We start from the raw sequence: 26,429 nt of genomic DNA on the forward strand, positions 1-26,429 counted from the left end.
ACCTGCTATAATCACAGGAGTTACATTTGCTAGTATAAAGATGCAAGTGATTTGCATCTAGAATTTATTTTGCAAATTTGGTAATTTTCACTGCTGATGAGTAATTAATATTTTCAGCTCACTGAAAAAAAAAAAAAGCTCACAAAAAAAAAGCTCACTTTCCTTTTCTGGTCTCTTAATGTGTCAGTAAAGAGCTTACTAGAATACGGAGTAATTTTTGGAAGACTGTTTAAAATTCAAGATCATCTCCTTATATACTTCAATTAAATAACTATGGATAATAGAGACAAGCTCCTTTTCAGGAAACTCTTCATATCACTATTTCCAGGAACTTTTGCACACAGGAATCCTCTGCACAAATAGCAAATTAAGGTGGTTCCAGCACCACCAGGTGTGGTGCCAGGAAAAAGAAAAAAAAAAAAGAAAATAAAAGAGTGACAATGAGTGAGGGAAAGGGAAGAAGACAGTAAAGCCTGTGCTCCATTTCCTGGGCTTTTCATTTCTCCTGATCACTATGGCAGCTGGGCAGTGAGGCAGCAAGGCAATCACTAATAATCCCTGCTGAGACTTTTCAGCCTGGGTTTCTCACTGACTGGAATCTTCCATTCTGTCTTCTTTACATTGCCTGCCAGGATGTTCTGGGTGTCAGTGGAGGGAGAGAGCTCCTTCAATTCACATAAATATTCTCCATTTAGCATCAAGTATTTCTTTACAGGAGGAAGACAACTAGGGAAGTGCCACGCTGCTGCGTCGAGTGCACTCGACTCCCCTATCCGTGGGGAGGAGGCTGCGCCGGCTAGCTGGGAGCACTGCAGCAGCTAGCAGCGGGAGGGCACTACCCTGGTGCGCCAGGGGCGTCTGGGCAGCGCCTTCGACAGGCAATGCAGCTTCGAGGGAGCGGCAAAGGTGTGGAGAAGCCACGGGAGAAAAGAGGACCTTAGCCCAGTTGGTGCAGTCCAGAGGCTTTATTGTCTCCAGGGGAGTCCAAGGGGGATAAGGCGAGGAGGAGCGAAAAACACTAGCATTTAAAGGGGGTGGTACAGAGGCATTGATACAACACATTAACCAATAAAGGCAAAGTAAGGAGGGGAATTGGGTAAGATTGACATAGGTGAGAACTAATGATACATAAGACTGGGAGGGGCCTGGAGTCTCTGCCCAATCATCCTCAGGGAAAGGGAGAAGTTTCTGGAAGAGTGGGTAGGGTTCCGGGAGATGGACAGGGCCCGGGAGGAGGGGAAAATGTAACAAGTGGGGTGGTTGCTAAGGGAACGGGGGTGGAGACAAGGGCTTGGCAGCTTTCCCAGAACGGGAGGGAACCAACTCAGGGAGAGGGGGAAAACAGGGCTGAACCATCAACATAGGCTTAGGGATACAAAATGTGGAGAACATTATAAGATGGGGAGAACAACACCAACGGGGAAAACAATACAAATGGGAACTGAACCCACACCGCAACAGGGAAGGAACATGACAAAACAGAAGTAAGTGAGAACTTTTGTGCAGCATATATAAGCAACTGAAACATTTCTATCCAAGTCCCTTCTGGTCAGGAGACAATGGAATTTCTTTCCTACACCTGGGCAAAATATGATCAGTGTCTCTCACCCCACATATGAGTTGTAAGTATCCTACTATGCTACTTAGGTAAGAATAACTATCTAATAATAATAGTAATAGAAAAAAAAAAGCAGTTTCATTCAATGGAAAAGCAAGAACTCAGTTCAACTGCATTGGCTACAGCTTTATGTGTGTTCATTTTCTTTAGTCAGCTGGTCTGTCAAGAGAATTATAAAATCCTAAATAACATCAACAAGCAGCAATTGTTGGCTAGATCAAGGATGCTATGGAGTGATACACTGCTGTGTGGTCTGATGTACACTGCACTGCACTGGGTGGATATCATTAGGTAAAGTACCTGATCTTATCAAATACAGTTCCACTGTTGGCCCTAACTAATGTGTACCTAGCACAGCACCCTGCAGCACCACCCTTCATTCCATTTCATGTCCACAGAAACAACATAGGCAGCTTCACAATACTGAGAGGAAAACCAAAAATTATCCTATTTTCACAGCAAAACCTTAGCTACAATGATGTGCTTTATCCTTACCTTACAATGAGGTAAGGATAAAGTCATACCAAGAGGAGGGGACACCACAACAAACCTCAAGGACAAAATTTTGAGCAAGGACTGAAGCTTTGTGCTTCAAAGGTCAGCTTTTAAAATTAATCTTGTCATTGCTTATCACACTTTGGTAACATGAAAGTGTCTCTTGCACAAATAAGCCATTAAGAAAGGGATGTCTTTTAAGACACTGGTGTTTCTATTTTTGCTTCAAAGTACCAATGATCAAAATAGCAGAACAAGACAATCACTGTCTGTAGCCAGTGTACAAGTAAATTAAGGGGGTTAGGAAGTACAAGCCCTTCATTTTACTTATTTATCTATTGTAATTGTTTTTAAGGAGAGAGGTCAAAGACCTGTACACACGTATGACAGGTCTGGTACTTTTATTTGGAAGTATGTTCTACTAATATGCATTTTCTACTTTTTCATTTTTTTTTCCTTTCTGAGACTCTTTCTTCCTTTACTTTACCTCTATGATCTGATCTAGAAGGCAGTGAACAGATATGCCAAGTGCCACAGGACACACTGAGGGCTGTGTTTCACACCTGCTCTCCTGTGGTGCCTGGCACTGCCTTATCATGAAGCAGCTGCTGTGGTTCCAGTTAACAACCTAGGGAATGAAAGGCTAATTTGTGTGCTGACACAAAAATAGACTTTTACCACAGAAATATTAATGCACAGGGCTTTGCTCCACTGAATTTGGAATCCTGTTATCTCTTTTACGGCAGTAAGTCTGCTGTTAGTGTTTTGGGTACTATTTTGCTTTGCCCAATCACTGGTTGCCTGAAGATGTCACTTTTCCACTTTATTATCTTAGGCTGGCTGCTTCTTGTGCTCTTGGGCCCATTTGTCCAATCTCTTTCCTTGAGTGTGCAACCTGCAATCCCTTTCTTCATCTGCCACTGACAGCACCTGGAACTGATTGGCCAAAGCCCTTCTGTTCCCACCTTTGGGACGAATCTGTGCTTTGCTATTTCCTCAGCAGACTCCAGGCCCACGAATCCTCTCACAAAAGAGAGGATTTCTCTTTGCCCTCCAGGGCAGAGCCTTCTGCTCACCACAACCTCAGATTCACCAGCAGATGGGAGAGAGATCAGCTCCCAGACCATCTCACATAGGGCCTTTCCTCTTGGAAGCAGCACAGTTCTGCTGGATCAAAGATCACTTTAGGTACTGTCCCCGGTGTGCCAAAGATCCAAATTTACCTGCGTACCTACAGACACATCTGGGTAATATGGGAATAATTCACAATGCTGTGTCTCCACCTTCCACCTTACCAAAGAGGATGCATTTCACACATATATGTTGGGCTTTCATAGCAAATTTGGTGGCTACAACTACTCCTACAACTTGAGGGAAAGACAGTATTTAGGGTTTTGTAGGTCCTTTTAATTTGGAATAGAGGTTGGAACAGGTAATGGGTGATGCTCAGCACAATCCTGGTCACAAGGCTGTGCATTTCTTGTTTACAGGAGATTCAGTCCATCCAAGTCTCCTTTTGTGCCCACAGCCTGAGCACACCAACACTGCAAGCTCAAATTGTCTCCTCTCTAGGCTGTTCCTTACACAACGTTTTTTATTCAGTTCATCTCTGGGTCTTTGGTGGTTTCTCAGTGCCAGGCTCCCCTCTGCTTATGCTAAAAACATGTGCACATAATTTCCAAGAAACACTCTGCTTCCATCACTCCAATTCTTAATCAACTGTAATTTTGTAAAGTGCTCAACTCTTTCTTGTAGCATTTGCAAGTGAAGGACTGTGAGGTTCAGGAAAAAGCAGCCATATCTGTCACACTCCTGACTAAGTAATTGCAAATTGCTGCAAGACTTTCTCTGCAGTTCCTCTGCACTGGCATTGGATTGCTTGGCTCTCCCATCTTCTTCACAAAGGTATCTCAAGTGCTCTCCACAAAAGTATCTCAAGTATTAATAAAAGTATTATTAATCCCTCTCTTTCTCTCCTTACCACTCAGACTTTTTTCTTGTATTATTTTTCCCTCATCTACTGTGTTATCTCTGCCTAACAATTCACAAGGAGATGACAGTTACTCTACAAACAACACTGAGGAAAGCAGAACATTCTCACTACTGGAGGGAAACAATAGCTCAGTCTTGAGTTTGCAGGCTGTGTTAGCAGGCTGTGTGGAAAATCCACATGTATCCTGCAGCGCAGCCATTTCCTTTTTAGCATCACAATCCAGCTAGAAGCTTGAACTTTCCCTTTAAAGTCCCATTTTAGGGCCTCCCCGAACACTTTGGTCTGTGGTATGTGCTGTATAAAAAAGTGGCTTCAAAGTCTGTTTGAATGCTTATCTGAAGCATGGTGATTAAGACAGATATGGAACTGAATGTACAAGGGTAGGAGTACTCTGCAGGAAATTGAGGAAATGCCAAGGTGCACAGAGATAAAAGACTCTGTCATTAAATTAAATAAAAAGTCGTGGCTGTCCCCATTTCAGTTAGGGCTTTTGCAGAGAGGACATAAATCTATTCTTCATGGGTTCTATACCTGAGACAAAAATATGCAGAGGACAGAAAAACACAAATATAAAGAAAGGGGAAGAAAAACACAAGAGCTTAAAGGTATGCTAACTGGAAACCCTCATTTGGAGCCCATTTTATGAAGCATAAAAAGCACCTTTTTGGTTTCAAAAATTTTAGTGAACAACTGCATTAAGAATCAATCATTTATCAACCACTTCTGAGTTAGGTAAGTGCTCCCCAGCTGTAAAGAAATGCTGTAGGTGGAAAACATGTTCGCTAATTTTTGTCATTCATTGTGGCTTTTATTTTTTAACAGTGGAGGTCTGAATACAACCTTTTAAGAAATCCCTGAGGTGTTCAGCTTTCCAGCCCTGTTATACGAGGTTTATTTTATTTTATTTATTATTTTTAGACAATATTGTGTAAAAACAGATTTCAGCCAAGCTGGTCAACTCCTCTGTTCCAGCTGCTCTCACACTTGATCACAAAGTTGCAACAGCTCACTGGCTCACCCAGTTCATTCTGGCAGCTGCAGGGGAAAAAAATCACTGGGAAAACTATATTTTCCCTTTAGGAACTCAGATGTTTATCCAGCCTGAAGTCTTGTCTATTATTCAGTTGGTCTGTGGCTCTTGGGCATAGCAGCAAGTTATATTGTAATCTGCAGCATGGGGACTGTACTTATTTTCGGCATTCTCAGTGGTGACGGTTCCAGTGGAGCTGGGTGAAAGCAAACTTCGTACTGGCACAAAAACCTTGTGCTGCTTAGGAGGTGCAAACCTATTTCAAACTGTAAACATCAAATCACAAATGGTCTGGGTTGAAAGTGAACTTAAAGCTCATCTTGTTTGAAATCCCTGCTATGGGCAGGGACACCTTCCACTAGAGCTCAAACCTCTATCCAATGCGACCTTGGACAATTCCAGGGATGGGACATGTCCAGCATCTCTGGGCAATGCAAATAAATCAGGAACTCTGTTGACCTGATGCTGTTGACAGGTGTTTTCATGTTTCTCTGCAAAGATGAAGATAATAAACCTAAGCACTAAAATTTCACTTCAGACTTGCATTATCTATTAGCTCAGTCTTAGTTGGAGCTTGTTATGAGTAGAAAAGCTGTCCATTTATTTTAAAGATTGCAGAGTTAACAAGTTCAAACCAATTGCTGCCAAGTTGGAGTTCTATTTGTTATTAATAATTTCATCATGTAATCACCTATTGTTAATAGTTTTTCTTTAATTACCTGCTGTTGACGGTTAGAAATCCCCCTTTGTCGAGTATCACCCTCCTGCTCCCTGGAAAATGGCACCCGGGACTGTGAGGAGGAAATGACTTCGGACTGGTATGCAAATGAGGAAACCCCTCACCAAATCTAGCAGGAAAAACCCCTGAAACAAAGACCGACCATGGAATTAAGAGATCAAAGTGATGTCTAGGTGTGAGGAACAGAATCCAGTGTCTGCTAAGACCCTTTATATTTCACCATAACCTAAGATGTTGGCTAGAAAGAAGATCTCAAATGTCAAATTAAAAAACTAGGCATTTTGGTGTAGTTTTGTGAAGACAAAAGCCCCTCATCTGTTTGCATACCCCCAGACACAGCTGCATTTTTCCTTCTCGTCCGTACCACCCCTGGGAGCAGCAGTGGCAGTGTCTGTGTGACCTGCTGGTCCTCTACACGGGAGCTGATTATTTACAAGGGCATTAAAAAGGAGAAAGATCTCCTGCTCTATTTATTTCAGTGCTAACCTGTGTAGTGCATGCACATGTATCTATTTCACACTTACGAGTTTCCACAGAATCACAGAGTCATTTAGATTGGAAAAGACCCTTGAGATCATGGAATCCAACCTATGGCCCAACACCACCTTGTCAACCACACCATGGCATTGAGAGCCATGTTCAGTCTTTTCCTGAACACCTCCAACACCTCCAAAAACAGTGACTGCACCACCTCCCTGGACAGTCCCTTCCAATGTTTTATCACCCCTTCTGTGAAGAATTTCTTCCTAATGTCTAACCAAAACCTCTCCTGCTGTTGCAGTGAGTTATTCTAATATTCAAATAAGAATAGCAAAATTATGTATTAGACGTAGTTATGCTAAGGATTATAACCCAAGTAGGCCCGTAGCACAATATATGTGAACAAAAAAACAGTGTTGCAAGAAATCAGAGCATGATTATCTAAAGAATGTGCAGTAGAAGAAGAAATTGTCATCTACATGATGTATGTCCGTAAGGAATGTTCTGTTAGAGATACAATGTAACCGTTAGTCAAAGAACAGCTTGGAGATGTCACGTAGAACAAATGAAGCAAAGAGATCAAAGGATGAAGTAATTGTATAAACAAAAAGTATATAAATCTTGTAATTTTGTCTGGAGCCCGGGACTCTGATTTTGGGACGTTAGTCCTCAGAGACCCCAGGGCCCTCAATAAAGCACTGCATAAAACAGCTTTGTTATTTTGTGTTTTACTCTTTGGATACGGGCAACACTGCCACAATGTGAGGCTGTTTCCTCCTGTCCTGTCCCTTGCTCCCTAGGAGCAGACCCCTTCCTGGTTGCACCCTCCAGTTAGGGAGTTCTGGAGAACAAGGTCTCTACTGAACCTCATTTTCTCCAGGCTGAGGCCCCCCACCTCCCTCAGCTGCTTGTCATTGGACTTGTGCTCCAGCCCTTTCTCCAGCTCTATTCCCTCCTCTGAGCACACTCCAGCCCCTCCGTGTTCATTTTGAATTGAGGGCCCCAGAACTGGACACAGCACTCGAGGCGTGGCCGCTCCAGTGCCGCATGCAGGGGGACAATCACTGCCCTGGCCCTGCTGCTACACCATGGCTAGCACAGAATGTGTTCCCCACATTCACCATCTCCAACACCCTTCGCATCCTGTCCAGCCGGGACACGGCTCCATCCAGTGGTGGGCAGGGAGGCGGCCGCTCCGCCTGCGCCGCCATCTTCGCTGCGAGTAGCGGCGCCCGGCGTCGGGCGAAGGCAAAGCAGCGCCCCCCGCGATGGGTGAGGGCAAAAGGGCAACCGGACGGGGCGGTTTGGAGGGCCGGGGCCGGGGAGAGCCGGGAGGTGGCCGTGTGGAGGACGGAGGGGTCGCTGGGGGCTGGAGACAGCGCACACCCGCGGAGGGAGGGACAGGCCTGCGGCGTGTCCGGCTGGCGCTGTGGGAAGATGCCGGGGGCAGGGGCAGGACCCCCGCGGGATGTGGCAGAGCGGAGGAGGTGTGGGAGCGGCTAGTGTGTGTGGGAAGCTGAATCACAGAATCGGTCGGGTTGAGATCACCCTGTGCAACCCCCTTACCAAGGCAGTCACCCGGAGCTGGTGACAGAGGAACACATCCAGGTGGGTTTGGGATGTCTCCAGAGGGGGAAGCTCCACGCTTTCCTGGTGTCAGGAAAATCCACAAACGCCAGGGTTTATGTCCAAAGAGGAGACAGAGGAGTCCTTCACCTTAATTCGAACAAAGGGAGTGAGCCCACCGCGGCACACGGCTGCGGAGTTTTCTCTCAGGGTTTCGGAGGGCGCAGCCTCCTTTCATCCTAAACTCCCGGCCGCGTGTTGCCCTCTGCCTTTCCCTTTTGGCTGGGGTACAGCCTTCCCGAACCGCCTACCCCATATTCCCCCTTGAACCTCCTGTTCTACCTCAAAGTTCCGAAGTTCAGGCTTGTGCAGACCCACCTGTCTATCATAGGAGCCAAACTGTCTGAGCTCTGCAACAAACCTGCTGCCCAAAGTCAGTAGAGACGTTAAGACCGATTTTAAAGACGTTATCACCCATTCAAATGTTTGTAAATAAATTAGCACAGATCTTTCCTTTCAGTTCCTCCTCTTCTTATTTCTCAGTTTGTCTTTACAAACCGTAGTTATTATTAAGCCTTTTTCACAACATGGAGCATTTGAAACACCCCCTGCTGACTTTTCCATGTCAGGTCCCTGCACCAGGTGTGGCAAGTAAATACAGCGAATTAAATAGATAATAACAGTTCATATTAACCCATTAATCACTAGTCCTTTTCCATGGCTACTGATAGGTGAGATCTTCCATCCTTCTCTTCCAGCTGAGAAGTCCAAATCTGTAGGGCTTTCGAGACCTTGACTCAAGTGTGATGGGTCCATCCGCGTTTCCTGGCTGTTCTCTTTGCAGTCCCGGTTGGATGTTATGAACAGCAAAGTCCAAATGCAGTGTGTGTGCTAACTGGGCTTCGTGTCAAAAGAGATTTCACAAGACACGGTATCCTGGCCATATTCTGGTTTAAATACACATCTTCTCCTCCCTGCTACCTTGAAAATGAACAAGGTAAGAATACCAAACAATTAAGAGGGGAATAATTGAATATTCCCTCGTCTTTGGCTCTTATTCTTGCCAAAGCTAATGGCAAAAGTCACCAGTTTGAAAGGGTGTTTATTCCTCCCTTCATCCTTTCTGCTTGTGAAAAACGCCAATCACTTGTTTTAAAATTTTAAAAGTTTAATAGTAATAAAATGGTTTTAAAAATAGTAATACAAATTAGAGCAATTACAATGTGGACTATCAGAGGACAATAAAGAACAATAAAAGCAAAGAATTACGAATGTTCAGATGCTTTCCTCTTGAAAGCATAGCTCTGCTAACAAAGGATTAACTCTTAAAAGCAATAGCCTGTTGCATAATCATACATCTCACACCATGATTCAAAACTTCTTTTCAAACAAAGGCTTTTTTCTGGTTATTGTCAGCTTCCTCCCCTTCATCTTGTAAGTCATGGTCAGACTCCATTGAGTCTGGAAGGAGACTAGTTCTTTACAATAAGGAGGCAATAATTCTTCTCTTGGGGCTTTAGGTGTCTTGTTGCTGTTATCCCTGTGCAAAGAATTTTTTGATTATCTCATCCCTTTCTTGAGATAGTTAAAAAGTATATTACATAGCATGGTTTCTATTTTAACATTATGTTATAACCTAAAACTATATTTAAACACACTACTTAAGAGAATTAATACAGCATAACTTTCAAACATAACACATGTAATATTCATTTTAATATTTGCGAAATACCAATCATAAAATATACATTTTTCACATACTTGACCTGAATTCTCAGGGTGCCAGGGAATATGGATGTCCCACTGAAATCTCAGAGAAGCCATAAACCCGTGAAGGATCCCCGTGTCAAACGAACTTCCCCCATTCAAGCCCACTGCCTTCACAATCCCATATTCAGAAACCATTTGTTAATTAATTGTATGTATAATTTATGCAGCTATTGGCTTTCACTATTATTGAATTCAGCAAACTATTTTGACATAGTACAGTTTGTAATCTCTTTTTCACTGCTTTTGATACGGTATAATTTGTCAGACTTTTATGGTTAATACCCTAATCCCTGTGTAGATTGTATATTTTGGTGTAATATATATTATAGTTTAGGCTTTGATAAAATATTAAAATAGAGGCTATGTAATGTGTGTTATAACATTATCTTTGGTAGAAGTAATTGTAGCTATGAAATAATAACTAATGCCTTTATTTTTGTAAGTAACTGACAAGTAGTGAAATAGCTAATGTTGATTGGAAGTACTTGTAAAAAGGGCTAGAACATCTATATGATAAGATAACTTTGAAAAGAACCAGGCAAGTAACACTGAAAGAGCAAGGAGAAATATACCACTGACCCTTCAGCTATCAATAACTCTAACCACACACTGGGGGGCCTCTTGAGGAAATACTATACAAGACTCTCAAAATCACATCTGCATTGTGGCATGTACTCTGAGAAGTTGAGGTGAGGGGTTGAACTAAGATAAAGAATTCCCAGAACATGTAAACTCAAAGGAATGTTTGAATATGTGTAATTGTCATACATATGCATTTGATTAATGCAATGAAAAAGTGTATAAGAAGAGTTGTTGTAGTTAACCATGTGCATCTGGCTATGTACCCAGTGTTGTTACTTTTCCTTTATCCCTTATTTTCCCTTATTAAACCTTTAAAAATTTTAAAGAGTGTTATACATAAAGAATGGGATTATTTTCTCTTGCAATTAAGGAATGAATATTGTGTGGATTAAGAGAAGCTTTATTGATGTATAGTCGTGTTATTGTGGCTTGTTATTTAGATGTCCTCCTCATAGTTCCCTTCCCCCCACTCCCCGTTCTGTATTGTGGCCATCAGACAGTCTGGGGTATCTAGGACAGGTAAAGAGAAGGCATGCACATACATCCCTTGCATGTGTGAGAGACAACTGCTCATTTTGAAAATTTAAAAAGGTTTATTTAACCTTAACAAAAATACAGCAAAGGACTACATAATGAAAAAGCTGCATTGCTGGGAACTGCCCTTCATGCATACCACGTGGCCAGTTCATCTTCAAGATGGATGCTCAGTCTTTTATACCCCTGGGGGATGCATCAGCCAGCCCTGCCCCCTCCCAAAGTCTGTCAGTCAGCTATTCTTTGCCATTTATCAGTGGAAACTGCTTTCTTGTAACTTGACTGGAGGTCAGGTGTTGCCATGCTGCACCCCGAAGCGCCAAGCTTTTCCATTTCCAATGCCCCATACAAGGGGCACATGTGCACACCTTCTTTTTTACCTGTACTAGACAACCCTGGCCATCTGATGGTCACAATACGGGGGAAGGGGGGGGGGGGAAGGGAACTATGGGGAGAACAGAGGACATCTGAACTACAATAACATTACTATACATCACTAAAGCTTTTCTTAATATTCACACAATAGTTATATTTTAATTGCGAGAGCAAATCGTCTCATTATCCATCTATAACACATGGGACAGTTGGGAATCGAAAAGCTTGTTGCTGGGAGGGGCACAGCTTGACAATACCCGACTCTCTGATCAAATCGCAGGAAAGTAGTCTCCACCAATAAATGGCAAAGAAGAGTTTACTGATAGGCTTTGGGAGGGGCCGGGGTTGGCTGATGCAACCCCCCAGGGGTATAAAAGGCTGAGTATCTTTCTTGAAGACCAGCGAGCCATGTGGTAGGCAGCCACGGTGTGGGTTGGGCTCCCAGGTCTGTGTTTCCTTATTTAGTCCTTCTGTTGTACTTTTTGTTAAGGTTTAATAAACCTTTTAAAGTGGGCAGTTGCTTCTCACTAAGAGTGAGCTTTGTTTCTCACATTGATCAAATAGTTGCTGAAGCACCTAGAAACTCTTCTGGCCACCCTGCCAGTCAGCATTCCTCTACCAGAGGATATCTAAACCCTCTTGCCCAGGGCATCTCAGTAATATACACCCAACATCCCTGGAAGGGAGATAGAGCCCATGGTCATTTCACTGCCTTGCAATTTCCTTTGTAGTCTGGCTATTAACTTCAGCCTGAGCCCCTCATTAGCTCCTTTTGCTAAAACAAAAAGACCCAATGCAGTACATGTTGAAGAATATCTGCCAATCCTCAAAAGTCCCAATGATGACTCATCCCATGGAGCCATCCCAACACCTGCAGAGTCTAAGCTCCTGGCATCCACTGTTTACTGCCCTTTGTTAATCAAGTTGTCCCAACTTTCTTTTTTACCTTTAATAAAATCCAGCTCCTCTGGTGGAAAAGACAGCACCAGCACCACCACTTCCCCTCACCCCCCCCTCAGGCAGTAGCTCAGTCACAGGGGACAAAGAGGGGATCCTAGACACCTCTGGCAGAAGTGCTGCTTTCTGAACATCTCCACTGAGCAGTTGATTGCCTGTTGTCTCTTCTGAACATCCTGCCTGATGTCCCTTAACTGCTCTTGTTTCTACCTCTTTAGGCAAATTCACTACCTCCCACAAATGAGTAATTGTGCTCTTGGAGGGAAGGTTTTGCCCTTTAAGTTAACAAACCTCACTCCTTCCCACTTTCCAAATGCATGTAAAACCCACAAGCATATTTGGAATCTGTAAATCTTCTACTACTAAGCTAACCTGAATTTAGAATTCCAGCAGCTAAATGCTGCTGCTAAAAGAAGGAAAATGGCAACTGTCATTTTGAATTCCTTGGTTTACTCTGTGTCATTTGATAGTGTGATGATACCAGTTTCAAGATGTTCACAGTTGTTAAAGGATTCACATTAGTAGCAGCATATGTTTGAGAGATTTCTGTTCATTTAAAAATTGTGTTTTTGCTGGTCTTGCTCAGTATCAGACCTCTGAGCACTTAGGAGCTATTTAGAGTAGATGGACATAGGGATTGAAAAGATTAAAATCCAAAAAAGGCTCTGAATCAGCTGAGGTAGCTGTGTCTGTATTCTGCCAGATGTTACCAGTTTCCTGCTCTTTCTCCATTTTCAGTTTTGTCTTATTTTTGTTGCTGTCTTGGGATTTGGCTGGTGTAAAATTCAGGACAGTTCATGGAATAGCCTGTCACCACAGCAAAAGATGAGAAGTGTGAAAACTGCCAATCACTTTTAAAAAAAATTTAAAAGTTTAATAGTAATAAAATGGTTATAAAAATAGTAATATAGTTAGAGTAATAATAATTTGGACAATTTGAATTAGGACACTATGAGACAACAGAAACAAAGAGTTACAGACTTCCAGGTACATTTTCTGGGCAGCACAAGCCCATGAAAGAACACCCGTTTACAAAGGATTAACCCTTAAAAACAGTAGCCTGTGGCATATTCATACACTTCATACATGATGCATAAATTCTATTCAAATATAGGATTCCATCTGGTCATCATCAGCTTCTTCCTCTGAATCCTAACAGCACCTTCGAGGTGGTAAGAAGTTCATTTCTTCTGATAAGAGGGCAATAAATACTTTTTCTCTGAAAGATTTAGGTGTCCTGTGGCTGCTATCTTGCTGCAAGTCCTTTCTTTAAAAAAAGTACCCTACATAGCATAGTTTCTATTTTAACATTTTTATAACCTAGAACTATATTTAACACACTACTTAAGAGAATTAACGCAGCACTACTTTTTAACACAATACATATAATATTCATTTTAATATTTGTGAAAAGCCAATCATAAAATACGCATTTTTCAGAAAAAGCACATGATGAATAAGAGAAAAATTACTCCTGAGCAGCATCAGGAAAAGTTGGCTGTATGCAATATGCTGGCTGAAGCACTCCTTTGATTGCAGTTCTCCAAGCTGCAAGAGAGGGTGGACACAGCAGAATCCCGGGTGTCTGTCCTGGAGACCATGATTGATGACCTTCAGTGGGACATTGACAAGATCCGCAAGAGAGAGAGCAGAGGCGCAGCCACCACCTGGCTGATGTCCTGAAGTGAGTAAGCGCTGGCCAGGAGACCTGGGAAGTGGGGGTGGTGTTGGATGGGTGTGTGACATCCTCTCTCGGACTTTGCTGTGTGACATCCTCTCTGGTACTTTGCTGGGAGAGCTGAGAACCTGTAGTGTTCCTTCTCTGGTCTTGGACCTGCTGCATCACTCTTGTCGGTATTTCACTGGTTTCTTAGGGAAATGTCTTGCATTTTTTTGCAGGTAAATTCCAAAGGCTACAAGGTGTATGGAGCTGGGAGCATACTCTGTGGGGGGACAATCACCATTAGTGCCTGCAAGGTGAGGTCAGGAGCTTGGTTGTAGGCGAGGGGAAGAATACATTCAAGGAGAACAAGGACCACAATTTGAACAGAATTTAGATATATATTTTTGATAATTTTTAGATCCTGTGCCACAAATGATCTTGAGGAAGTAACAAAACAGAATGAAAAGCTCAAGGTGAGACGTGTAGCTGTGTGAGGATGAAGATGTTCTGTGGGATGGGCTGTCCTCAGCTTTGCAGTGCTGTGTCTGCAGAAAACCTCATTGCAGCGTCTGTTCTGAGCCTGCTCTTTAGCTGTGTTACACTTAGCTCCAGGTACAATTGAGCAAGTCTGTGGCTCCGCTTGCAGCTCAGTGCATTGGTGACACCGCGTGGCCACCGTTGGAAATTGTAATGATTTCCTGCCCGTGTCCCGTATTAATCTTTGAGTCCATTTTAACCAGATCTGGTTAAAACTGTTTTCATCTCTTTACAAGTAGTGATCCCTCTTCCACTTTCCCCATGACCTGTGCAAGTGGAACCAGAGAACAGAAACAATCAGGGAACTTGTGTGGGGAGAGAGGCTCTTGAAAGAGTCAAAGAACTTCTGTCTTCCCTACTGGGGAGGATGGATAAATAGGAGTCAGCCTGTGAGTTTGTGATGTTTTAAAAGTGGTAACACAAGAAGCTGTTACTCTGTGGTAAATAAGTATATGATGAAGAGAATAATCCAAATTTCATCTTAGTGGTCAGTGCCAGTTATAAGAAATGTCTGTCTTGATAACCTAAATCCAGAGATCTGATACTGGAAACTGTCTTGAGGCACCTCTGAATTCTGTTTATCCACATGAGTTTGTTTAGAGATAAGTGATCTTTACCTTTCAACTTTGTTTTTTTTCCACCTAATTACTTTTAAGCTGAATGCATGTATATATTTGTCTGTTTCTCTACTTTTAGTCACAATCATTTGCTAACTATCTTTATAACGAGAATTCAGATTCTGTACTTTTTAAAAATTTCCTTTCAGTCATTATGTCTTATTGGTTGACGGCTACCATAATGCCTACTTGCACGTGCACTTTCTTTATTCTCTCACTTTTCTATGCGTTCATTCTTGTTGAAGAGGTGATTATTGTTTATGGCTGTCAATGAGCAAGAAGGTATGGTGGTGTGCTGTGCTTAAAGATGACCACCATCTCCCTCACACTGCCCTTTAGGGGCTACAGTGCACTAGAACATCTGGTTGATTTTTTTTGTTACTGTTAAATACTTGTTCTGGCAGGTCTCTTTATCTCAAAAACCAAAGCTCTTCACCTGTTTTATTGGGAGGCCATGGTTGGGTTTAAAACTGGCATGACTTCTTTTCAGATAAAAGTTTTGCTCTGTTATGTGGCAGAATGGTGATAGTCTTGTTTTTTTCTTTGTAATTGTCACTTAGCTTGTTCTCCATCTCCATGAAAGTCCTCAAGAAGGCTGACAGAAGTGTGGTTTGTTGCAGAGGTGTTTCTGTTTTTGCAGGCCCCATTAATCGGGAGATGTGTCACCTCATCAGCAGCCTCCAGAATCACAGCCACCAGCTGAAGGGAGAGGTGCTGAGATACAAGCACAAACTGAGAGAGGCCCAGTCTGACCTGAGCAAGGTAAGACAGCAGGAGATGCCAGAAAAGAGGGGAAAGTGCTTAGGAGAAGGGGGAATGCTGTCACCCTTGCCAGGAGTACCAACCTTTCTGATACGCTGTGCAGGATGCAGTGAAATTTTCTGTGGAGCTCTGCACTCTGCTGCTTCCTTTGACCAAATGAATGCTCCTCCTTTGTAGCTGTGTAGTGCTCCATGAAAAGGGGGTGTGGAAGCATGGATCTGGGAAGACAAGGGAGAAGGGGGTGAGGAAGACTCCTGGCTAAGAACTTAAACATTTGTTTTCTTGGTCATCTGTCTTGCTGTTCTATGCCAGATCCACTCTCGCAGTGGCAGTGCTCTCCTCCAGTCCCAGTCCAGCACTGAAGACACAAAGGAGGAACCTACAGAGATCAAGCAGGAGCCTGATGATCCTTCTGCCCAAGGGACTGTTCTCAAGGCTGCTTCTGAAGATGGTAATGAGATGAAGGCCAGGCGAGATGAAGAAGAACAGGAGTGAGAGAGACAGGGAAGGGAGAGGCAAGAGAAGGAAAAGGAGAAGGAGAGCAAGAGAAAGAGAAGGAAAAGGAGTGAGAGTGGGAAAGGCAGAAGCAGAAGGAATCTGAGAAGGAGAGAGAGTCCAAAGAGAAGGTGAAAGGGAAGCGTGAAAATGGAAGAAAGGAGGCTGAAGTGATCAAGCAGCTGAAGGCTGAGCTCAAGTAAGAGTTGCTGTTTTTTCCCTTTTCTGTGAGAGCAGTGCCCAAGCCTGGGGTGGTGGTCTTGCTTTTAGGGGATCAGCATGACTGAAATTTGGAACCAAGAGAGTTTCTTGACACCCTCTGTATCTGATTGTGATGTGGTCAGTGCAGTAGCCTAAAGCATGAATTACCAGATACTTCATGGTGTGGGTCATGTAATGTTGATTTGTTGCTGTCAAAACAATAGCATAGAAGTTCACAGCAGCAGGTTATTATTGATAGAGGACACAGCAGTGTTCCCACTTGTGGATGGTTCCCAAAGCAGAGGTGGATAGTTTGTAGGTATTATTAGGATATGTATTTAATCTCCAGCTCACTTCTTGCATTTCAGCCCATATGCCTGAACATGTTTTATTTCCAGCCTATACTCAGCTGCTGTTTTATGTTACTAGGATAAAATGAGCCACCAACAACTCCATATGCATATGGGAGATGAGAGAATATTGCCAGGCTGTGCCACTGGTTGTGTAACAGTGGTTTTGCTGCTGTGTTCTCACTGTGGTCTGTCTCCCTTTTTCCAGGAAGGCGCAGGAGAGCCAGAAGGAGATGAAACTGTTGCTAGATATGTACCTCTCTGCCCTCAAAGTGCAGAGAGACAAAGTGCAGCTTGTGGCAGCTGAGAAGAAGGCAAAAGCTGAGGTATTCCTAATTTTTCTTCCTCTTTTCTTAGTAATGTGTTACTTAAACTTCTTTTCAGATACTCTGCAGCAGAACTGTGTTGGTTCTTTCCTCAGAACTGAGGATTGTTTGTCTTCTCAGCTTTGTCTCTTAGATATTGGAATGGTCTGGGGATAAACAGGGACTAGTTGCTAGTGCAGGCACACTCACACAACAGTCTCTAGGTTCATAAGCACACACCCATTTGCAGATCCCTTCAGTTCCAGCATGTCCCTCTCTTTGGGACCCCTGTGGTTCCAAGCCCCTCCTGCCTTCTTCACAAGCAGGTCTCACCTATAGGCAGCACTTCCTCTGTGCAGCACACACATGTGGGGTAGAGAGTTAGATTACATGGCGATACTTAGGAAAATGTGTAATGAAAAGATACAAGAAGATAGGACAAGACAGGCTGTGATGATCGTGGGCAAGGCTGAGCCAGACAAATGTGTACTGACTGCCCATATTTCCCATGGGACTGGCTCCTTTTATATCCTTCTCTGTCTAACCCCAATTTATTCATCCTTGTTCTCCATTTTCCTCACATTGCTTCTGGATTTGAGCAGCTCTTGATTGCCACAGCTGTCCCAGTTCAGGAGCCAGTCGTGCTTTACAGTGTCATCAGTTACAAAGTCCCAGCTGATCTTCCTGGAGGTGCTTCCTGTAATTTCTTGGAAGCTGTTGTGACTGGAGAGGTTTGCTCCCTCTCTTTGTCTCTGTGTTTGTTTTGTCAGGTTTGTGTTTCTGTATATTTTGGTTTGGGTTTTCTCCTTCTCCCACACTCAGATAACCTTGATGGAGTAAACATATTCACACTCTCATGTGCTCTCAACAGATAGTGTGACTGACCAGGTTTCATTCTCATCACTGCCTCCCTTACCATTTGTCTGCCAAATTTGTATCTCTGTATGTTTTATTTTACCTCCTCCTTTTCCTATTATCTCCTCCTTGTACGGAAGAAGGTCCTTGACCAGATGGCCTTAAAGGAGCAGATGCTCTCTGAGCACATACTCATACATGTAAAATTGCAGGAGACTGATGTTCCTACTCTGATAATAGATGCTGTGAAATTTTTAAAGGTGTGGAAGTCAAGATCTTGGGCCTGCAGCCCATCTCAATGGTACATCTGCCTGTACTACTCTGTCAAAACAACCTGGGGTTTTTTTGCCATGCTTTGAAGGCAGCCCTGAGTGTTTTAGAGAATTTTGGAGAAAACAGGCTCTGAACAATGCTCAGGGCATATCCTTGTATTTAGTGTGATTTCTGGTTGGTTCTTGTAGCTTGAAGAACTGAGGCAGAGGGTGAAAGAATTGGAGGACAAAGAGAAAAAGGAGAGTAAGAAGATGGCTGATGAGGATGCCCTCCTCAAGATCCAAGCAGTGGAAGAACAGATTGAATATTTACAGAAGAAACTTGCCATGGTTAAGCAGGTGAGAAATTCCTGATGGGTTCTCTTTTGGCTGGGGCAATTGGAGGAGCTGCCTTCAGGTTACATCCAGGAAGAGAGAAAGAATTTATATCTGTGTGGGCCAGAGATGGGAGTTTGGTTCTTGTTTACCAAAGGGGAAGAAAACTGAGCAAGCAAAAGAACCACCAGCAAAATAACCCCCTCCACCCTCAGCTCTGGGATATCATAGGCAGGCCATGGTGGGAAATGTTTGATAACAATTAAACATTAAATAAACAGTCAAGCATGGCCTGGGTGAAGCACACAGAGGAGAATTGGCTTTATCAGCCATTAGGGGAAGAGATTACAATTTCTTTTTAAGAGAGATTACCTCCTCAGTTCATCTGGTGAATGTTTGCATAGAAGTGGTACATACCTTCTGCTAAAAAAGGCTCAATCCAATGAGAGAGCAGTACCACCTCAGCAGGGTCGAGGCAAGCCAATGAACTGACATGCGCTTTCTTAGACTTTGGATTCTTGTTATTGTAGAACAGAACTGCTCTACCTTGTCAATGCTGAAGTGGCCACAGTGAGTTGAAGGAGCTTGACAGCCTGTTAGTGGGAAGCTGTCAAGCTGTCCACATGTAGAATTTTTGGCCTGGTGTATCTGACAGCTGTTCAGCTGCTGGGAATTGGGTGTTGGTTTCTGCCCGCCTCTGGCAACAACTGTGTCAAACCTGATTCTGCCAGACAAGTGACAGGTGACCATCTTTTCTCTGCACCCTCGGAGTATCTCTGCTGTGGTGCAGACTTGTAGGGAATATATTTTTCTGGTTGTTGGTATAATGGTATTCCCTGACACCAAGAATCTTCCTCCATCTTCGCTAGCTTTGGTGTCTCTGAATAAAATGTTCAGGCTCACTCTAGGGGGTCCAGGGCACAGTTTGGCCAGAGCCTGTGATTCTTTTGCAGGAGGAAAAGGCCCTGCTGTCAGAAATGGATGTCACAGGCCAAGACTTTGAAGACATGCAAGAGCAGAACATCCTGATGCAGCAGCTGCGGGAGAAGGATGATGCCAACTTCCAGCTGATGTCAGAACGTATCAAGTCCAACCAGATCAATAAGCTGCTGAAAGAGGAAAAGGAGGAGCTGGCAGACCAAGTTTTGACACTGAAAACACAGGTAATAAGGAAAAAGGAGAGGGGACAAGAGAGCTGGTGGGGAGATGGAGGTGTGTTTTGTCTGTTTTAGGCAGCTCAACACAACCATTTGCTCTCTCCCCCACTGAAGGAAAGGGGAAAGAATCAGAAGGGACAAAGTGAGAAAACAGGTGAGCTGAATAAAGGTAGTTGAACAGTTAAAGCAGAGATGTCCCTACAAGCAAAATGAGAAATTAATTAATTGGTTACTTCCTGGGGCAGGCAGGAGTTGAGCCATCTCCAGGAAGGCAGAGCTTCATCAGGCCTTATTGTTGTTTAATAAATGCTGCAGCTCTGAACATCCTTCCACTGCCTCCTTTCCACCAGCTGTTTTTGCTGAGCACAGCATTGTAGGGTATGGAACACCCCTTGGGCCATCTGGATCAGTTGTCCTGGCTGTGTGGCATCCCAGCTTCTTGGGCACCCTCAGCCTACCTGCTGGTGGGCAGCATGAGACACAGAAGGTCTTGTGCTGTGTAAGTACTGCTCAGCAGCAGCTAAAACAGTGCTGTGTTTCTGACAGTGTTTTGCTCCAAAATGCAAAACATAGCAGCATGGGAGCTGCTCTGAAGAGAATTAACTGTCCTCACCAGAATCAGTCCAGGATGGAGTGTTCCTCTCACCAGCCTGGGAATGCATCAGGATTCAAAGGGGCCTGTAGGAAACTGAGGCTGCTGTATGAGCATTATAATATCTTACGGGTTCACTGCTATGGAGAGCAGATGGGTGAGGAAAAGTGGGAAGTCCTTTTCCTGTTGGGATGGTACTTCTACCTATAGTTGTATATATTGGTAAGAAGCAGGAGGAGTTGGAAACCATGGTTCAGTCTGTACTACCTCAGACATGGGCACAGGCTGGGAGAGGAAATCTCTGAGAGCAGCGGAGCAGAGAAGGACTTGTGGATTCTGGTGGATGAGAGGCTGGACTTGACCCAGCGGTGCATGGTGGAAGCCCAGAAAGCCAACTGCATCCTGGGCTGCATCCAAAGCAGCGTGGGCAGCAGGCTGAGGGAGGGCATTCTGCCCCTCCGTTCTTCTCTTGTGAGAGCCCAGCTGCAGTGCTGCATCCATCTCTGAGGTCCTCAGCACAGGAAAGACACATGGACCTCTTGGAGGGAGTCCATAAAGATGATGATAAGAAATGAGCACCTCTGCTACAAGAACAGCTGGGAGAGCTGGGCCTGTTCAGCTTGGAGAAGACTCAGGGGAGACTTCATTGCAGCCTTCCAGTACCTGAAGGGGGCTTAGAAAAGTGAGGAAGAGGAACTTTTTATATGAGCATACAGTTACAGGACAAGAGGCAGTGGTTTTAAACTGGAAGAGGGCAGGCTTATATTAGATGTTTAGAAGAAATTCTTCACTCAGAGGGTGGTTGCCTAAAGAAATTGTGGATGCCCCATCCCTGGAAGTGTTCAAGGCCAGGCTTGGATGGGGCTTTGAGAAACATGCCCTAGTGGAAGTTATCCCAGGGAGACTGGGACTAGAGGATCTTTAAAGTCCTTTCCAATCTAGGCCATTCTGTGACTCCTTGGAACCACTGTGGAACTGTTCACTGCCTTACAGCAAGTCTTTAAGCCACTGCCCAAAAATTAAGACATCTTTGTTGCAAATATTTGACTGCTAACTTTTAAAGTGTTGACCAGAGATATCTGGGTACAGCTATCTGGATACAGGCACTGCTGTTCAGGGAGAAAAATGGAAGCTGAGGGTGTGCTCCCTGGTGATACCCCTGAAGCTTGAATGACAGCTCTGAAGACCCACAGAGCATGCATTCATTGATTCCTTCTGTTTCCTCTGTGTCCCTTTCCAAGGTGGATGCCCAGCTGCAGGTGGTACAGAAGCTGGAGGAGAAGGAACACTTACTGCAGAGCAGCATTGGAACAGGAGAGAAGGAGCTGGGGCTGCAAACACAGGCCCTGGAGATGAAAAAACGCAAGGTCAGTGATGCCTTCCTTTCCTCTTGGGCTGTGAGGGGGAGCTGCTGCCTTGTGGGAGGCATGGAAGGCTCTGAGCTCTCACTGGCATTACAGAACCTGGTATTCCCTGGTTTTGGATGAGTGTATCAGAAGGCTGAGGAGTCCTGGAGAGAATTATGATAAAGTACTAGAGATTGATGTTTTCCTTTGGTAAGGAGAAGCAGGTTATATATTTTTCTGTGTAACCTGTGGTGAAGAAAGAGCAGCCATATGTAGTTAACTGGGGTCAAAGCCTTTGTAGCAAAGATGGGATAAGCAAAAGGAAATACAGCTGGGGCATGTGAACATTTTCAACTAATGCCTAAGACCGGTAAAGCAGGTGTGTTACGAGTAAAATAAGACTAAATCTTACAGCTGCCTTTGTTGTTAAGTTTTAGTAGAAATGCAGAAATTACTTTAAAACAGGCAGAAAGGAAAGCAGGAATATCACTGTGCAGAGGAGCTGGGGAGAATTCAGCAGAGTCACCTGTGCTTAATATGACAATTTGTGGTATTAAGGACATTTGGTTATAAAGTTAGAAGAGAGCTGGTGAAGAGAGAAGATCGTTAGAAATAGATATCTTGCAGTTCTGTCTATATTTACAGCTACAGAACTGCCTCTGAACACTTTAATAGAGAAAATGTGGAAGCTGGAAGCTGAAAATACCTTAAGAAGAGATGTGGATGATCATTAGTGTTTTTCTAAGTGATGTGTTTTGCAGCATGCCAAGGCTTGGCTCTGCCCAAAGGAATCTTGAAGCTAAATGTTTGGAACTTGTTGATAATAAGGTAATCACAAGGGACTAGAAACCACTAGAGCTGTTCCTCTATGTCTGGTCCTTATATACTGGTTTTCTTTCTCTAGCCATGGATGCAGCCCAGCTTGCAAATGATCTGAAGACCCAGCTAGAGCTGGCTCAGGAGAAGTTACATGAAGAGATTGTGAAAAACAGAGTAACTAGAGAGAACTTCAAAAGGGCTGAGGTATATATCCTTTACACAATCCTTCAAGATCTGTCTGCTTTAATGTCCTTCTCCTTGTACATTGAGCTTGCAGAGGGTTTCAGCTGAACTGCTCTTGGTGTCCAGTTTCTCTTTGATTTTGGTTCAATGAGGGCTTGGCTCTTTCATATTTTGTCCCCTGATAACTGACAATACTTGTAGCATCAGAGGAACATGTTGTCTCTTGGATTATAGGGATGAAACTATGGGTGGCATGACTTAGCCAGGTGCAGGTTCTCTTTGGTCCCTGAAGAAGCTGACAGAGAATGTACTGCTTCTTCACTTGGTCTCCTGTGTTTGTGCAGGAAGATATTTCTAGGTTGCGCAGGAAGCTGGAGACCACAAAGAAGCCTGACATGGTTTCCAGCTGTGATGAGATCCTGATGGAGGGAATCAAGTATTACAATGTGTCCCTCAGCTTCCCTTTTTACCTTAGTCAGAAGATGTGTAGGCACACTTCCAGTATCTGACATCTTTCGTCTGTTCTCTGGTGCTGGGGAAACCACATTGTCCTTCTGAGGAATGGAAGGACCTTCAGGTTGAGACATCTCTGAGCACAGCAGCTGGGCTGCAGCACCCCTCACAGCTTTGTGTGTCTGTGTCTGTGTCTGTCTGTGTGTTTGTCTGTGTCTGTGTGTCTGTGTGTGTGCATTGCAGGCCTGCCTGACGTGCCCATGCTGCAACATGCACAAGAAGGACATGGTGCTCACCAAGTGCGTCCATGTCTTCTGCTTTGAGTGCATGAAGACGCACTACGACACCCGGCAGCACAAGTGCCCCAAGTGCATAGCAGCCTTTGGGGCCAATGACTTCCACAGGATCTACATCGGCTGAGGCCCTCTCAGAGCCCCTGCTGGTACTGAGCCAGCTTCCCTCAGCTTCTGCTGCCTGAGCTGCAGTGTCTCCTGCAAGGGGCCTTCAGGATCTTGAAAGAAACATGCTCTGGATCTTGCTTCCTTTCTTGGCCCCGTCCCTTTGGTCTTGCCCTCAGTTTTTGTGTGTTCCTTGTGCCTGAGAGGAATTTCCCATCCCTCACTTTCACACTGCCAAGGTGGGAACATGCAGCTGAAGTGCTGCCTAGGTGGGATAGAAGCTGAGCTGCAGCAGAGATTAGTGAGAGCTTCATTTGAGGGCTCTGCTAATTAAATCCCATCAAGGAATGGCACTGCTCCTGGGAGGGAAGAGTTTCCCAATTAACAGGCCCAATAGAGGCCAAGGAAATGAATCTGTAGACTCAGTGGAGCAACTTCTTAGGTACCTGTGTATCTTACTGAGCCAGGGCAAGAACCCCTGAGGGCTGGTGCACTAGGAAACCTTTGCCCAAACAAATCTAAGTATCCAGAAGAGGAGAAAGGAGAGATCTTGGAGACCCTTAGAAAATAGCATTCCACTTACGGTTGATGTGCTCACCTTCCCCTAGGCTGAGGCGTTGCTGTCATTGTCCTTCTCAGAAAAGGACTTTTAGTGGTTCCTTTGCTGCAGCTTTACTGCAAAGATTAACCTTGTTATGTACAAATTCTTATTAAAGCTCTTGTTTGGTTTATTTTTCTGGTTCTCCTGCCTCTGGTACTGTTTGTCTGCTCTCCTGTCCTTTGTCCAGTTCTTGGAAACATTTCTCACAATCTTTAAACTTCAGCAGTAGAAACACTGACTTTCTTCCTCTCCTTTCTAAATATGCTCAGCTAGAGCAACTTTTGTCCCTTTGGCTGTGTCCCCAGTGGCCTATTCCTGACACAACAGGAGGGTCAGGATGCTGCATTATTTCTGCAGTCATTTTGTCATGGCTGCTGGGAATTTTGGCAGGGATTTCGTGTGGCTTAGAGTCTCAGTGCTCCCTGTGCTTTGAGGCTGCATTTGAAGTCTGCTCCTAAAATCAAAATGGGAAGTTGTTGATTTGTGATATTTCTTCCTAGGGTGTAGTGCTTTCCCTGTAAACCTAATTTGCATGGAAGGTGCGCCTGTCAGAGGTTTGTCTCATGGGTGTCCCTTCCCTGAAGCATGGAATCTCCTGCCTTCCTCCATCCATTCCCTGCAGGAAATACCAGATACAAAGTAAAGGAGTTCATCACAGGCTCTTACACTATTCATTTTCATGGTGAAAACATTCAGAATATATGAGTAAAGCCTTGTAAATGATGAGGAATCCTGAAAAATGAGAAGGAACACAGCAGCCTGCCTTTCCAAGGGGAACCTGGGCTGCTGAGAGTTCCTACCATGGTGTAAGAGCTGTTAGAAGGAATGAGAGTAGAACCTGCTCCCCTTTCCCTGGAAGTTGCTCCCAGGATTACAGGTTCTGGCAGTAAGTTGGCTAAAGAATGGTGTGGTAATGGTGCTGGTAGATTTTGGGGTACAAATGCTTCTTCATCACAACCAGGACCTGGCTTGTGAACAAACTGTCTGCATCTTCAAACAGCTTTGCTACAGCAGCAAGAGTTCCTTTTAGAGCTGTGAGCAGCAGACTGAACTGAACAGCCTCAGCAGAGCTACAAAGCCCCTCTGTCCATCCCTAGTGTCTCTTGTATCACCTTTCTACTGAAATGAGCTCTGTGTGCACTTTGCCCAGGTTGGTGTCACTCTGCTCCGGGCAGGAAATGGATACTTCAAACAATCTGTATTAGTTTCACAGAGGAGTTTTGGAAACACCTCCCTTATCAAGAAAAATGTCTTGGCTTTGTTTAAAAATAATAGCTTATTTCAGGCTCATTTTGGAAGTGACTGAGTTTCTCTTGGTGGATAGAATTTAAACACTGATAAACAGTGAAAATTTTAGATGGTCTGCTTGCCATAATGTACAAAAAGAATTCAAGTTTATCAGGACTAGAAGTAGTGGGCTAAAAGAAATAAAGGAGTGACAACCTTTATCTAAAGGTTCTTTAAATTCAGTGTCTGATGTGCTGAGGCCTGAGCAGCAAGCCTGAGCGAGAGCTGACTTTGAAGATGAATCTTGGGATCATCAACCCCATCAGTATTTAGCTAAAAATAAGACTACAAAGACACTTATGCTAGCTCTGTATAACCTTGTGTAGTTATCGCAAGAAATGTATCACTTTAGGAAACTTTCCCATCTGACAAGAATACAGGCTTCTGCAGGGTATTTTAGCTCTGGCCAAGGCCTGGCCCTGGCTGGTCGGTAAGTGTGCCATCAGATCCAGGAGTAGCTGTGCTAAGGATACAATCAGGTCACACACACAGAGCTGAGGGGTGCCCTGCAGCTGCTGTGCTTTGGCAGGGCAGTCATTCATCCCCTAACATGAGGGCAGTGGACTTCAACTGCAAAGCCTCTCTGCAATGGGATTGCTTTTGCCTTGCAGCCTCCATGGGCAAGGGCTTTGTAGGAGCAGGGGCTATCCCAGCCTGTGTCCTGGAAACAGAGCCAGGAAAATGAGCAGATCCTGCTGCCTTCTGGTACTCCTGATCATAACAGCAACTCACTGGCAGTTCCTCCAGGGAACCTCACACAAGGGGCTTCCATCATTTCAGTGCATCTGAGAACTTGTTGATTCCCAATTCTCCAGCCTCCTTCTGGATTTTGGGGCATCTCAGCACTTGTGTCCATGTCCATTCCTTCATCCCCAGCCTGCAGCAGTCACAGTCACTGCTGCCTCCCCCTTGCTACAGCTCATTTGCCAAAGTGCTGCCAAAGGCAGTGGAACTGGCTCAGGATCCCTGCTGGCTTCAAGTCTCTGGGATAAGCTTCAGAGGGACACTTGGAGCGCTTCCTAAAAAGCTGCCCATGGGATGGGGAGTGGACTTATCATCCCCTGGTTGCTCCTGCTTGGATT

At 44.3% G+C, this 26,429-nt stretch overlaps 1 protein-coding gene and 1 pseudogene across 1 annotated transcript in view; one reads left to right on the forward strand and one right to left on the reverse strand.

Annotated features, from left to right (window-relative positions):
- Nucleotides 1–26,429, reverse strand: part of GRIN3A (glutamate ionotropic receptor NMDA type subunit 3A) — a 384,347-nt gene that overhangs the window by 210,886 nt on the left and 147,032 nt on the right. The window lies entirely within an intron of this gene.
- On the forward strand, nt 7,624–23,481 carry LOC103821049 (E3 ubiquitin-protein ligase BRE1A-like; annotated as a pseudogene).

The sequence above is a fragment of the Serinus canaria genome, chromosome Z (genome assembly GCF_022539315.1).
Source record: "Serinus canaria isolate serCan28SL12 chromosome Z, serCan2020, whole genome shotgun sequence".
In the NCBI taxonomy this organism is placed as follows: domain Eukaryota; kingdom Metazoa; phylum Chordata; class Aves; order Passeriformes; family Fringillidae; genus Serinus; species Serinus canaria.